Here is a 13,433-nt window from a genome sequence, read left to right as displayed (position 1 = left end):
AAGCCAACACCATCTGTCTTTTTCAGCTTTTCCTTTCCAAAAAAAAAGTGTAGCCACCACCATGCTGTGACCTGCCCCTCTTCTCCATGTCTAGGCTCACTAAGTGCAGCAATATCAATATTAATCATGCAGGTTCTCTGGCCATGAGTGCTGTCCCTTGCTCTAGTTGATCACTATTAGCATTGTCCATTAGGGTGTGGATGCTCAAAGTTGCAAACTTCATTACTTAATATGGACCACAGATAGAGTGATCCCACTGAATGCTGATTTCCAGCCAGGAGAAATGTAACAGACTAGGTTTAGGACACCTTTTCTAGCCTTTTTCCTGTACAGGTGGAGCAGAGTGAATCTTAAATAGGCCCACTCAGTCATGATTGCAGCTGCCAAATTGCACACTTGTCTCAGTTCAAACTACAAAACAACCATCATATAATCATCCATGTAGGTCCATGATTAGGAGCTTTTGGTACTTACTTGCACCTGCCCCCATCACCACTCTCCCATCACCATAGGACTTGCTGTTGAAGTTGCCTGCACATTTTTTTTTTTAATGTGGAGATGCTGTTGCGCATGCAACCTTCATGGGAAGGAAACCTTAATCCAATGGCAAAAAAACCTTAATCTGATGGCAAAGAGACTGCTAGATGACCAGAAGTTTCTATTCCACTGCAGCCTTCAGCTACCTTTGCAGCTGTTGTGAAGTATTTCCTGTTCATCTGCATGCTCCACAGTTGAGGACTTTTATTTTTACTTTTATTTTTGGATTGCTGCTAGTCTGGAAACCTTGCTTTTGACCTTGCTGCCATGGGTGACCTTACCAGGAGTACAAGACTCCAGACAGCTTTTGCGGTCCTCGGTAGTGCGCAAGCCTCTCCACCACATCAAGTTTGAGATCTGTGGGAGGCTTAAAAATAAGAAGGGTAAAAATAAAGACTTTGAAATGAGTTAAGCCTCTGTTTAAAACTGCTTGAAGTTCAATATCAGAACTCCACTTGCCTATGTTAGACTCCTCTAATTGTCTGCTGCAGGCAGATTTGTCATTCTTCTGCAGCCTGATGTACTGTCTTCTCTCGACCAAAATGGAATGAATCCTGGTTTAAATAGAGTGCAGAAAAAGATCCCTCTTGACTGGAAAAATAAATAAATCTGTTTTTATGCTCCAGAAGTCTTAGCCAGGGGCTGAGAATACATTTAGAGTAGTCTCACTGCTGGTGCTAAGGTGAGCCAGCAGGGTGCGCTGTGGGGCAGCGGTAGCTGGGCAGCTGCTGTAGAGCCTCCAGGCAGAGGTTCTGGGAAGCAAGCAGCCTCTTCTCTGAACTTGGGCTTCCTACTTAACCATGTGGGACACTTATCTTCTCCCTTGGCAAGGGTTATGGGTAAGCTATGATGCATGTTTAAATGAAGGATTTGAGCTGGTGCATAGAGTGTAATCAACATCCTGCTGACTCAAATTTAAAAGGAACTATCTGGCTAGGAATGTACAACTTCTTTTAAAAAATAACAGCAATAATAATAAAGTGGCTTGTCTTTGTGCTTCATGAGTAGTGCTTAAATGGCTTAACTCCATCCATATGGGGCAAACTAAATTAAACTGTAGCACCTGAGCCCACTACCTGATCCAGGCAAATGGACCCTTTTCTCCCCATGGGCTAGGGACAGAAATTACACATAAACCTATTTAAGTGATCAGAAACCAGTTCAAATCTGTAACACAACAGAAGTTCAGTACACATAAACCGCTTTCAAAATGGCCAAAACTGGTTTAAGATGAACCTGAATGGATGTAGTATCAGACTTAACTGATTTAGGTTAAATTGGTTATTTGAACTTCTGTCCCAGATCCCCTCCAGATTCAAGTAAACTCAGTCTTCCAGCATCTCAGGATGCTTTGTACCGCCCTTGCAAACCCCCCCTCACAGGGTGAGCGGGCTAACCTTGGGCCAAGCTGTCTGCTCCAGCCAAGCAAGGAGGTGTGCTCTAACACCTCCCAGCTTCTGACCTGGCCACTGCAGCATGGCCCAACTCACAGGCAGCACCTGCCAGATCCAACTCTTCCCTGAGCCTGCATGGGGAGCAGCACCTGGCGGGCTTCCAGTGCATGGGCTTGGGGAAGAGTTGAATCTGGCGGGTGCTGCCTGTGAGCACCTGAGCAGCTAGCACCCCACCCAGGTGGCCCTGGAGGGCACCGCCACTGCACAGGGATTGACTGGGCCCCACTGCAGCTCAGATGCTGCAGAGCTCAGCAGCAGCTTGTATGGGCAGGCTCATTATTCCTGGGCAGTAGGGTTGGAAATAACCCATGCAGTGCTGGAAGTGCACAGTACCAGCAGTTACTGCTCAGTCCTTTAGTACTTGCTAAAACAAGTACTAAATAACTGTACAGTAACTGCACAATTGGGTGCACGTGTAAATGCACCCACTGAGTGCTTATAACAGCAGCTACTGTGGGCCACCTTTGGGAAAACTGGTCATGTCCTTTCCTTACTATACTATAAATCTACTATAGAATAAAATGTGGAGTAAATTACTCTCTGTAGTCATTGTCATGTGTCCTCACCATAAGAACAAGTGCACTGAAGAGGGAGGATGGAGAGAGGAAACTTACTCAGCTTATAAATATGTTTTTCATGTTCCATGCTAACTTGCAAAAGTCATTTAACAAACTGGGCCAGCCTAGATGGCTACATTGTGTAGTAGGTTAATTGTGATCTCTTCCTCAGATTCTGACATATTTCTGACTTCAATTTTGATTTTTTTTTTACATGCCTGAAGATGACTTGCTTCCTTAAGCTATTTGGGGATATATGTGAGTAGGTTCATTCACCTGAGAAGCATCTGAGTGCACTGGAACTACCCACAAGTATAAGTGTTTGTAAATTTCCACAAATACTTCCCATCAAATACTAAAGCCTGTTTTATAAAGTACTGACAGACACATGGCTGAGCAATGTGAACTCTCTAAGAAGTAATTAACTGGGTTTTTCATGCTTTATGTTGCCATTTTAATTCTTTTCCTTTTGTATTTTTTCTTCGACACTAGAAGCAAGAGAGATGTGATCAGAAAGTTTAGCCCATAGCCTACATGGACTACTGGATCCTACAACACTTGTGGTCCCAGTATTCCAGTACCTGTCCCTAGGTGTCCTTTCCCTGCAAGCAAAATTGCAGTATCCTTGTTGTCCTGAAAAACTTGCACTTAAGACTGGACAAGACTCTGGCACCTCTGTTCCATGCTGTGATGGAATGTGCCATCTTTTACTCATTGCACCTCAAAATCTCAGCAAGACTAAGGGTGGCTCTGGAGAAAAGGATGAGGCATCATAAGGACTCCTGCTGATAATGAACAAGGGGATGGACCAGCATGTCTCCAATCCATCAATGAACAAGTCAGCTTAGTCAAAATCTCTAGCTGAACAGGGCAAAACTAAGGCTAAAGACTGAAGCTACACTACTCAAAATTAAGTCAAGGCAGACCTAAGAAAAAGCTTCATAGCTAAGGATGAATCCAAGGTCAAATTCTGCAGGCTTGCCACAGCCCTGGGCTCCAATTTCACAGGCAGATTGTGGCCATCCCCCCCATGCCTATGATTGGCTGGGATGGCCTGAAGATACATGGAATGCCACCACTCCACTGCCCCCTGGCCTGCACAGGGGGAAAAATAACCCCCCCTCCCCTTGACCCTCCATGGGTGCAGGTATAGGGACTGGCCCCCCAGCTGGGCCTGCCCTGTGACCCTGGCCAGGTTATACTTCCCTACCCCAGCCCAGCTCTGTTCTCAGCCCAGCTCTGCTCCCCGATCCACAGCCTGGCTACACTGCTTCCCTGCCCCTCGCTGGCCCCACACAAGTGCACAGACAGGTCACAGCTCCCCTGCTACCATGCCCCCCCCCCCGCCAAGCCTCACTGCCTGTCCCCACCCTGGCCAGGCCACACTCCCCCAGTCCCAGCCTGGCTGTGCTCCCCTTGGCCCTGTCCCCTACCCTCTGCAGTACTCGCTTACTGTGGAATGGGCCCAGCTGTGGCTGCCAAGAAAATAAAGCAGGGCTGGGACTGTCCCTTTCTGCCCCAACTGCAGAGCTGAGAGATTGCATGAGGGCAGCTTTCACCCAATCTACAGTGGGGGAAGGAACCTTTTATTTTTGCACAGAGCCCCACTTTTCCCTGCTTTTTTGCAGGGTTCCTTTTTTCCCCCCACAGATTTCTGATTTTCACAGAAAATGCCTGATTTCACATTTTCCACAAAATCACAATTTCGGTACATCCCTATTCATGGTTGTCAGTAGGACTGTGCAAAGCTTCGGGTGTTGATTCGATTCAGAGGAGATTCGGCCAAATCTGAATCAAATCAGGACCAATTAAAAGGTCCAAATCGATTCGAAGCTTTCCGAATCTTCAGAAAAGTTTCTGAGAGCTTTGATGATTTGGACAGTCCCCCTGCAGCAGGGAGCTGGAGCCAGACTTGGAGCTGGTACGTAGGAGGCGGGGGGAGGGGCTGGCAGAGGGCGGAGGGGACCATGGGGGAACCCCTGCCAGGCCCCATCCTCTGCTTGCTCCCCCAGCCCACCTGACCCCCACCCACTCTCCCAGCCCCTCCATGGCTGCTCTGCCCACCCCAGCTCCCAGTGCTTTAAAAAAAAAACCCCACTCAGCAGGTGCTGCTGGGCAGGGGAGCGATCCCTACTGCCCCACGCAAAAAAAAACAAGCGAGAAAAGCCCCAAGACTCACCACTCCTGCAGCAGCCTCAAGGCTTCAGGGGCAGCAGGGAGCACCCCCTGCTGGCAGGAACAGTGAGTCCAGGGGGGGTTTCTCCAGTTTTTTTTTCTTAAAGGGCTGGAGCCACAGCAGGCAGAGCAGCCATGGGGGGAGAGCTGGGGAAGCAGGGGGGTCAGGGGCTCGTGAAGTGCTCCCCACACAGCATAGGGCAGTGGGGGCAGCAGGGATTACCCCTGCCCAGCAGTGAGTCTTGGCTTTTTTTTTCCAAGTGCTGGGAGCTGGGGCAGCCGGGGCAGCCATTCAGCAGCAGCCAAACCTCTGAATCAGATTCGGCCAAATGGATTTGGGACACTGATTCAAATCACTGAATCGAATCACTGTCCCCCAAATCAGCCAAATCCGAAGTGAATACTAGCCACTTTGCACAGGCCTCATTGTCAGGGGAGTGAGAAGACAATGGAATAAACACCCTAAAGTAATAGCTGTGATTAGAAGCATGGCCTGAAATAGCTTAGATACAATTAAAGATGGGTCTGGATTAACTCTCCTGCTCTCAGACACCTTGTAACTCTGAGAAATTTCAAACTGGATGCAAACTTAATGTTCTAGTGGAGCTGTGGAATCTTTGTCACTGAAAGTTTTAAGAGCAGGTTAGGTGAACGCTTGGGTGAGACAGTTTAGACAGGAATGACTGCTTTAGACAGGAGCTTGGACTAGATGATCTCCTGAGGTCTCTTATAGCCCTGCTTTTCTATGATTCTGTCTAGTCTCTCTTTCTATAATGAGCCATATAAAACTCTGCCCCAGGCTCTCTGGAAGTTTAGAACAAGATTCACGTGAAACTTCTGCTGAATTAACTAGCAGAAGTTCCTGGTTGTATAGGACCATAGGTTGGATGGTGCCCTGGGAGATCTTATTGCTGCTTAACCATCTAGGATTCTTTCTACATGATACGTAGAGGTTAAATGCGGGCACTGAAGGTATGTAATTTGTATATGTAATTCTTAAGTGCACTGATCCATACCAGAGCCCTTTATTGTCATAGCAACAGTCTGTTAGCAATATTGGAGAGATCACAGCAGCAGTGGAAATGCAGATAATCCTCTACCATAGAATGAGGATGGCACTGGTGTTAAATTGGTTTGCAAACAAAAAGGTAAAAAAAAAGGCCTGGCTGGCTGGCAGTACTCTCCTATTTATGCTCCTATACTGAGATTCAAACTTGGTCCTTGTCGCCAGAGCTGGGAGCACAGCTGCCACCAGCATGCTCATATTGTGCTAGTCTCTCCTTCACTGGCCCTCACATTGATGCAGTAGGCTTAACAGTCTCCAGGATAAGTTGCCCCTAGCTTTCACCTTCAACCAGTAAGACAGTTTTCACAACATGGAGCCCAGAGCATAGATGGGAGGTAAATCAAAGTGGCTGGAATTGGTTTCCTTTGCTATGATTGTGAGGAAACAGGAATTTTATTTGTATGCCCAGGTTGTTGTATGTTCCATAGGTACAATGAACAGGGTCATCTGCATCAGCTCTGGTCTGTGGTGTCAGCATACACTTGGGTCAGTGACCCTGTCTGTTGTGTAATGGGCAGTAGTTCTTTTTCAATTAGCAGGCAATAAATAATCCTTAGGGTACTCATAGGCAGATGGGCTGCATAAGTTGTGTGATCCACTGAATGGTTCTGCAATCCAGAATTTTGTGTTGGTCCCAAAGAAAGTATTGGGGAAAGGTGTGGAAATTGAAATGAAGCAACTGATGCAAGGTTACAAGATTAAAAATTTCTGACCTTTTTTTTTGGTTCCAATTCAGGATGATTTTCTTCCAGAAATGCAGAATTTACTGTGGAGCAGAAAATCTGCTTTCTCTACTGTTCTAGTCACAGTGACCTATTGTAGTATTCAGTGGGAATCCACCTCTTAAGAACCTGGCAAAATTATTAAAAGCATCATTAACACAATCTTCCTGCTTCTCTTGACTTTGGGCCACCCTGCTGTCTATGCATAGTATAAACAAAAAACTCTTTTAAAAAGATTGTCTCATCAATTAAAAACCACATGTAGTTGAATCAGAGCAGGAAAAGGAGCCATGGCCAGGAGGTTTCTGCATAGGGAGCACATGAAAGTGGCATCTAGTGAAACAGCCCTTGCATCTTGTGGGATGCAAACCACAACGCCTCCATCAACTTGTGCGGGACTGAAGAGAAATAACTCCTCTTCAGATGTTTGCAGCATATTTGATCTGTGGGGCTTCTGGAGAATGTCATGTTGTAACAGCAAGCTCTGTTAGACTCTATAATGGTCTCCCAAGGGAAGTGGTAGAAGCCTCATAGGACTTCAAAACCCAGAGAAAACAGTAGACAAAGAAGTATAGCCAATCTCTTGCCTAGCAGAGAGATGAGCTAAATAACCCAATAGGACTTTTCCATCATTAGTGATTATCTCCTTTCATAGCAAGCAGATGAACAGGAAGAAGCTGTATGTAGTTTTGTTTTGTTTTGTTTAAAAAACCTAAGAGTAGGTGTTCCCATGAAGAACAATACTGTAGTTCTTTTTATTCTGGCTGTCTTTATTAGCCTTCATGCTTGAGGGTATAAGCTGATTGCTCATTGCAGTGAGAGAGACTGCACCTCAATGTACAGTATTACAAAACTTTGTGCAAGGAAATATAAAAAAACTTCTCTTAAGTTTCTGATCTTAATCAGTGTTGGAGAAATGTTGTTGCTTTTTTTTTTACCTGAGTGACTAGCTAAAAACTTGGAATCTTGCAGGTTGCTTCAACTAGTAGGAGAATTTGGTGGAGCTCTATGTCTTCACTGCATGTTCTTGCAGAAAACATTACAGTCCTGCTTCCTTGAGCACAGGAGGAGTCAAATCACCAAAGACACCTTTCCTGCCCATAGCTTTGAACTAGCACCCCACAAATGCCTCTTCTTTAGGTCTTCCCTGAGGGTTACGCTGCTATTCTTGTTCAGGCAGTGTTGGCATTTCTTCCTCTGTTTCTGAGTTTTGTATCTTTGCTTCACCTGAGCTTTGTGTCTTCCATACACCTTCCTCTGGGCCAGAATGAGGCCCAGGCCATCCAAACTCCTGAGTAAGCCTGCATATGCCTTTGTTTGGGGCTGGCATGTGTCAGTGCTTTATGTTTGGAGGCTACTACTTGCTTCCATAAAGGAGCTTAATAATTTCTTGCCACCATCTTAAATAAAGGGCAATGGTCAGGTCATGCACACCACTTTTAATGAGATTCAACACACTCTATGACCTTTTCAAGGTCAATGGACTGCTGCTGTGTTCCTTATATGCGCTTCACCTAAGCACAATTTCTGTTGCCCTCTCAGCTTGCCCTCTTCACTTCAATTCTGATTCCTGCTAAGTTCAATACCTAAAGAGGGTCTTATGCTATGGAAGTTACAATGATAGGATATCCTATTATCCAGTGTCCCCTCTTTGCCAATGCATAGAAGATATGAGCCTTTTACACCTTCCTGCTTTAGGCTTTATTCCTTTTATTTAGCTCGTCCTAGAGAGGTTCATGTTTCTAGCTCCAGACATCCCCTGTTCAAGTCCTAGTTATAACACAACTGGCAATGCTCACAGCAGTACTAGTGCTGTACTACTGGCCATGTGCTGCCTCTTGTCCTCTTCTTTGCCCTCTGGCATTTCTTTGCTCTGAGCAAGGCAAGTTGACATGATGGTAAAACCTCCAGAGCTCCATTTTTCCAGTGCCACCTATTTTACTGGACCAGTAGTAGATCAAGGACTTGCATTTACAGTAGAGACAAATTAATTGAGGATGTTGTGTCGCTTGTAAATCCTTTGATGATGTAACTTACTCTAACACTAGCATATCTCTTTATTGTCTTTCAGAGGTTTTGGCAAGAGGCGCATGAGCCCGCTAATATTTCTGAGTTGACTTGCAGTTCATCCTCAAAAGGCTTCATGCTTTCAGATCCCTGATTTGGCCCCACAAATGACCCAACCAGCTGCATCATTTCAGTTATAGCCTTACACAGGGTCCAGTTGCAGTATGAACACAGATCCAATCTGCAGTATGAACATGTGTGAAGTATAAATTTATATGACTTGAAGCATAGGGCAGACTGCCCAGCTGGAACTGAATCTTCTCCCATCCTGACATTAAGCTTTTTATTTAAACCTAAAATACAATTTAATCGAAACAGCTGTTTAAAAAAAAACTATCATGAGCTGCTTGAGTGGTAGGTTCCCATGAGCTTTAACACTGGCTCACCTGACTTGGTGTTAGAATGATAGAAAAGTAGAGCCCGAATGGACCCCAGGAGGTCCTCTAGTTAAATCTATCTCCTGCTTAAGGCAGGATCATCCTTATCTAAACCATTGTAAAACAAATTTGACTGTTTTGGTAAACTTCTCCCCAACCCCTCCTAAAGGCAAAACTCAAAGTTGCGTGAATCTGAATTGGGATTAAGAGACCAATGTGGTTTGAGCTAGGAGAAAAGGAGTAAAGCAGGCATCAAAAGTCCCTCAGACTCCAAATGGCCCATTAGGCTAGTGTGATTAGGGCAGGAGAGTTTCTGTAGCTGGGTGCACACAAGGTGGTAATGTGGCTAACATCAAATTTGACCCCACAAGTGCCTAGGTACCTGTTTACAGCTGTGTCAAGCTGAGCAGTCTTTGGTAAGAGCCTAGAGCAAAACTCAGACTCACACCTCTGATACCATTTCAAGAAGCTTTTGAACTTTTGAGTGTTATGATGTACTTTCTTACCTGTTTTTAGGTGTTGTCTTGACTTTAGAATGCCTTTGCCTTCTGACAGTTTCTTTGGTGTTGCTCAAATAAAGTTTGCCTCCTTTACTGATGTTACTGATGAACTCACTTAAATCTAATTTAATAGGAGGTTTAGGGTCTGGAACTATTACTGTTCGGGGCGCGAGCCGGGTTGTGGCTGTTGCCCCGGTGGGTTCTATCCCCTGATGTTAAGTTACGAGAGGGAGAGGCGGACTCGCAGCGGTTCCAAAACATTTTCTTTTATTCAGTTGAGTTCTTACTTACTTGTGCGCCACTGATGTAGATGTGGCTGCACAGGCAGTTGCACTTGGTTCAGTCCCAAACGAACGACAAACAACGTCTCTCGCTTGCGCACCACCGCTGTGAATGTGGCTGCACGGGTGGATTCTGTCCTGATTCAGGTAAGAGACGAAAGGGCAAAAACAACAAACTGCTGGATCTTGGTTCGGGTGGGGGATAATCGAACATCCGTCCCGTTCCGAAGGAACGGATGCAAGGCAAATCAACGGATCTCGGGTCGGGTGAGGGGCGACAACAAAGCGGTGGATCTCCCGAGAACCAAACGAACCGATCGATAAACAGTTGCTCCGGAGACAGGAGAAGCCGTGGGAAGCTGGCCAGGCCTACCCACTGAGCGGTGGAAGCTCCGGCTTCTGCTCTAGCTAGCTGACCGAGCGATGGATGCTCTGGCGTTTGCACGCTCTCTCTCTGGCGTCCGCCCTGGGTGGAAAACTCCATCCCAGCCTTTATAGGCCAGATGACAAGCCCAACCTCAAACCCCGATTGGTCAGATTTTCCCATCAAAATGTTCGCAGGCTTTTCCCTAGGGGACGGGGTTTTCCCAGCGCATGGCCAGGGGCCACCTAGCAAACCAAACAGGACCTTTCCCAGATTGTGAGGAGAGAGAGTGCTTGGCCGCATCTGTTGCTAGGCAAAGCTGGCAGAGTCCAGCTGGAGCGTGACAATTACAAGAATAGTGTTTTCTGGGACCTCACCATTTTAAATAAAGGACAATGGTCAGGTCATGCACAAAAAACTTGAGAAGATGCTGAACTTTAAACAAGCTGCTGAACTTTACAGTCTTATTGACTGTAATGAGGTTTAAGCTTAAGCACACACTTAAGTGCTCTGTTGAATAGGAGTCCAAGATCCTTCACGGATGTGACGTTTATTACACTCCCTTAAGTCTCTGTGTGAGGTTTTAGGTTTTGAAACCATTCCTCTGCTCCATTTCCTAGTGTTTGTGAGTTTTTTGTACATCCAGTATGGAACCTCATTCTCTAGCTCCCCTCCTCCAAAATGTACATGTGTGTGTACATATTAAATGGGCACCTGTCTTACTGGAACAGATCCAAGATTCATCTCTTGTAGCATCCTGTTGCTGACATAACTAGAACCACTTGCTTCAGAGAAATGTGTAAGAATCCCACAGCAGAAACATGTGGGATAAAGCTGTCTTCCACATTAATTCTTAGCCTGCTCCCTGCTAATTAGCTTGGCTTAAGCCTGAAGCATGAAGTTTGATATCCCTTCCAAAAGCTTTTCTTAGCGCAATTATCTCACCAGTTCCAGCGTACAAACTGAACAGTAATGTAGAGAGGCTTCCAGGAACTTAGTTTTTATAATACCGCAGAATGCTTGCTGTAGATGATTAAAAGTACACTTCACTTGTTAAATAACCAAGTATGTTTTGTTTGGTTTACTTCCTTCATAATTCTCTCAGGTGAGTCACTCTCAGTGCGTCTCCCAGTCATTCTACTGAGCTAGGGAGGTTCTGTTGTAATTTAAGCTAATAATAAAACAATACTAAAAACAGCTGCACAGTGAGGAATATTAAAGCCAATAAAAGAAGGAGGGAAAAAAGAGGGTGGGACAGTTCTAACCACAATGCACTCTTTAATTGAAACCTGGGCTGGAATTGACCTGCTTGCCCTGAGATTCTGTGTGGGTTGGGTTGGGTTTAAGCCCGCATTGTTAGCCAATAATATAGTATTTATATAGACATTTTTAGCCTCTGACAAAATAAAAATTGTTTCCATGCAACCTTTGGCCGTGGCCACCCACGTGCCTTGGGATAGAGGGATGGGTCCCATGGGTTCCTGCTTGTTCAAGCCTGCATCATCTTTTCCTTGGGTTCCTCACATTCCTGCTAAGTAAAATTTGTACTGTATTAAGAAAGAAAATACCTTCCTGGTAGGTGGATTGAAACCTATTTCCCATTCATATTTACCTTTTTCCTGAACTCAGTATCATGAACCCTGTTTATATTTTGGGGTTCATGGCATGTCATAATTGTTTCCTTGTGTATAAGTGATCTCATGGGAAAACCCATGTTAGTCTGTGTCTATTTATGTTATTATTATCAATACATGGATTATATTTTACTGGCTATGTGTATCTCTGGTTAACTCAACTATTAATTATCCCTTGTCATTGTGTTCTAGGGCCAGGGCAACTAAAACGCACAACAGCAGAAATAAGAGCTAGGATGGGCATCTCTGGGCAGTAGAATGGGGGCAATCAATTCTAAAATAGCAAAGGCATCCAGGAGTAATGGCCCATCAAGGCAACTGTACTCCAAGTACTCCAAGCACAACAGAACTTTCTAGACGCATCTGGTGATTTGTGAGCATTAGAGTTATGCTAATTGGAGGCTGGCATGGAGGCTTTTTAAAGCCTAGCACTGCTGGAATATTCATTTTTGAATCTCGTGCATTCAGGGTTCACTGGCCCCAGCTACCAGGACTGGTAGAATCAGCAGGAAGGCTGAATTCTGTAACTCTGGTAAGGACATTTATGGGAGGCTAGGGGAAACCAGATGTGTGTATAAGAATCTGAATTTGCCTTATTTTCTAGCTCCAAACCCATGGTCTGTTTTATTTGCATAATTCTTTCATCCTGGGCATATCTACATGAGACGCCTAACTGCACAGTAGCCTTGTTTACTGTGCAGTAAACACATGTGAATACATGTGCATGCACTTAGTGTGCAGTAAAACCCTTTACTCTCAAGTAAATTTGCTACCTGGACCCAGGCCTGCCTGGCTGACTTAGCCTGGTCCCTGGCCACCTGTGCATGTCTGACCACTGATCTGAGGTCAGGCAGTGCATGGCTACTGGTACAGAGCATCTTATCTCTGAAATGTTGAAAACTCTCACAAAAGCTTCTGTCTCATGGCTCTGCAGGTCCTGAGCTGGACACAGGAGAGAGGCCATACTTGGCAGTAGAGATGCAGCCTCAGGGTCGCAGTCACCCATAACTGGGGCCTTGCAGATGCACCAGCTCCACCAAAGGAGGACCCTGAACAGGACCCTCCTCCTGGATTGCTTGGTCACAGCATTGGAGGACCAGCTGGTGGATGCTGGGGCCTGACAGGCAGAGAACGTGACGTGCCAGGACAGATGGTGGGCTCAAGATGTTGCTCATGCAGGACCAGTGTAAGGAAGCAGAAGACTGGGCAGACAGAGTTCAGGGCACTGCTCCTGGCCCTGGAGCACAAGCGGGTGGAGGCACCGGGGGAGAAGAATGTCATCCTGGCCCGGGCAGTACAGGCTGTGGACAATGATCATTGGGTGCAGGACACCATTCTGGCCCTTGCAGATGCCTTTATGCCACCTGCGGCTTGGCCCCCTAGTTGCCCCTACCCCATGCCCCCCCCAACCCAGGATGGCACACAAAGGACATTGTACATCGTTTTCATGGGAAGGTATTTTATTGCTGGTGGGTAGAATGGGTGGTGGAAGGGCTGTCTGTTGAGGTGGGAGAGGAGCTCTGTTTGATGTGAGGGGAATAAAAATTCCAGCAAACCAGGAAAGCCAAGGCTGTGATGGAACTCCAGCTAGCTACAAATATCAAGGACAATAAAAAGTCCTTTTTTAGATATGTGGGGAACCGGAGGAAAAGCAAAGGCAACATTGGACCCCTGCTAAACCAGATGGGACAACTGACAA

The sequence above is a fragment of the Crocodylus siamensis genome, chromosome 2 (assembly GCF_052110815.1).
Source record: "Crocodylus siamensis isolate JL-2025a chromosome 2, ASM5211081v1, whole genome shotgun sequence".
Lineage (NCBI taxonomy): Eukaryota > Metazoa > Chordata > Crocodylia > Crocodylidae > Crocodylus > Crocodylus siamensis.
This window is presented reverse-complemented; position numbering follows the sequence as displayed.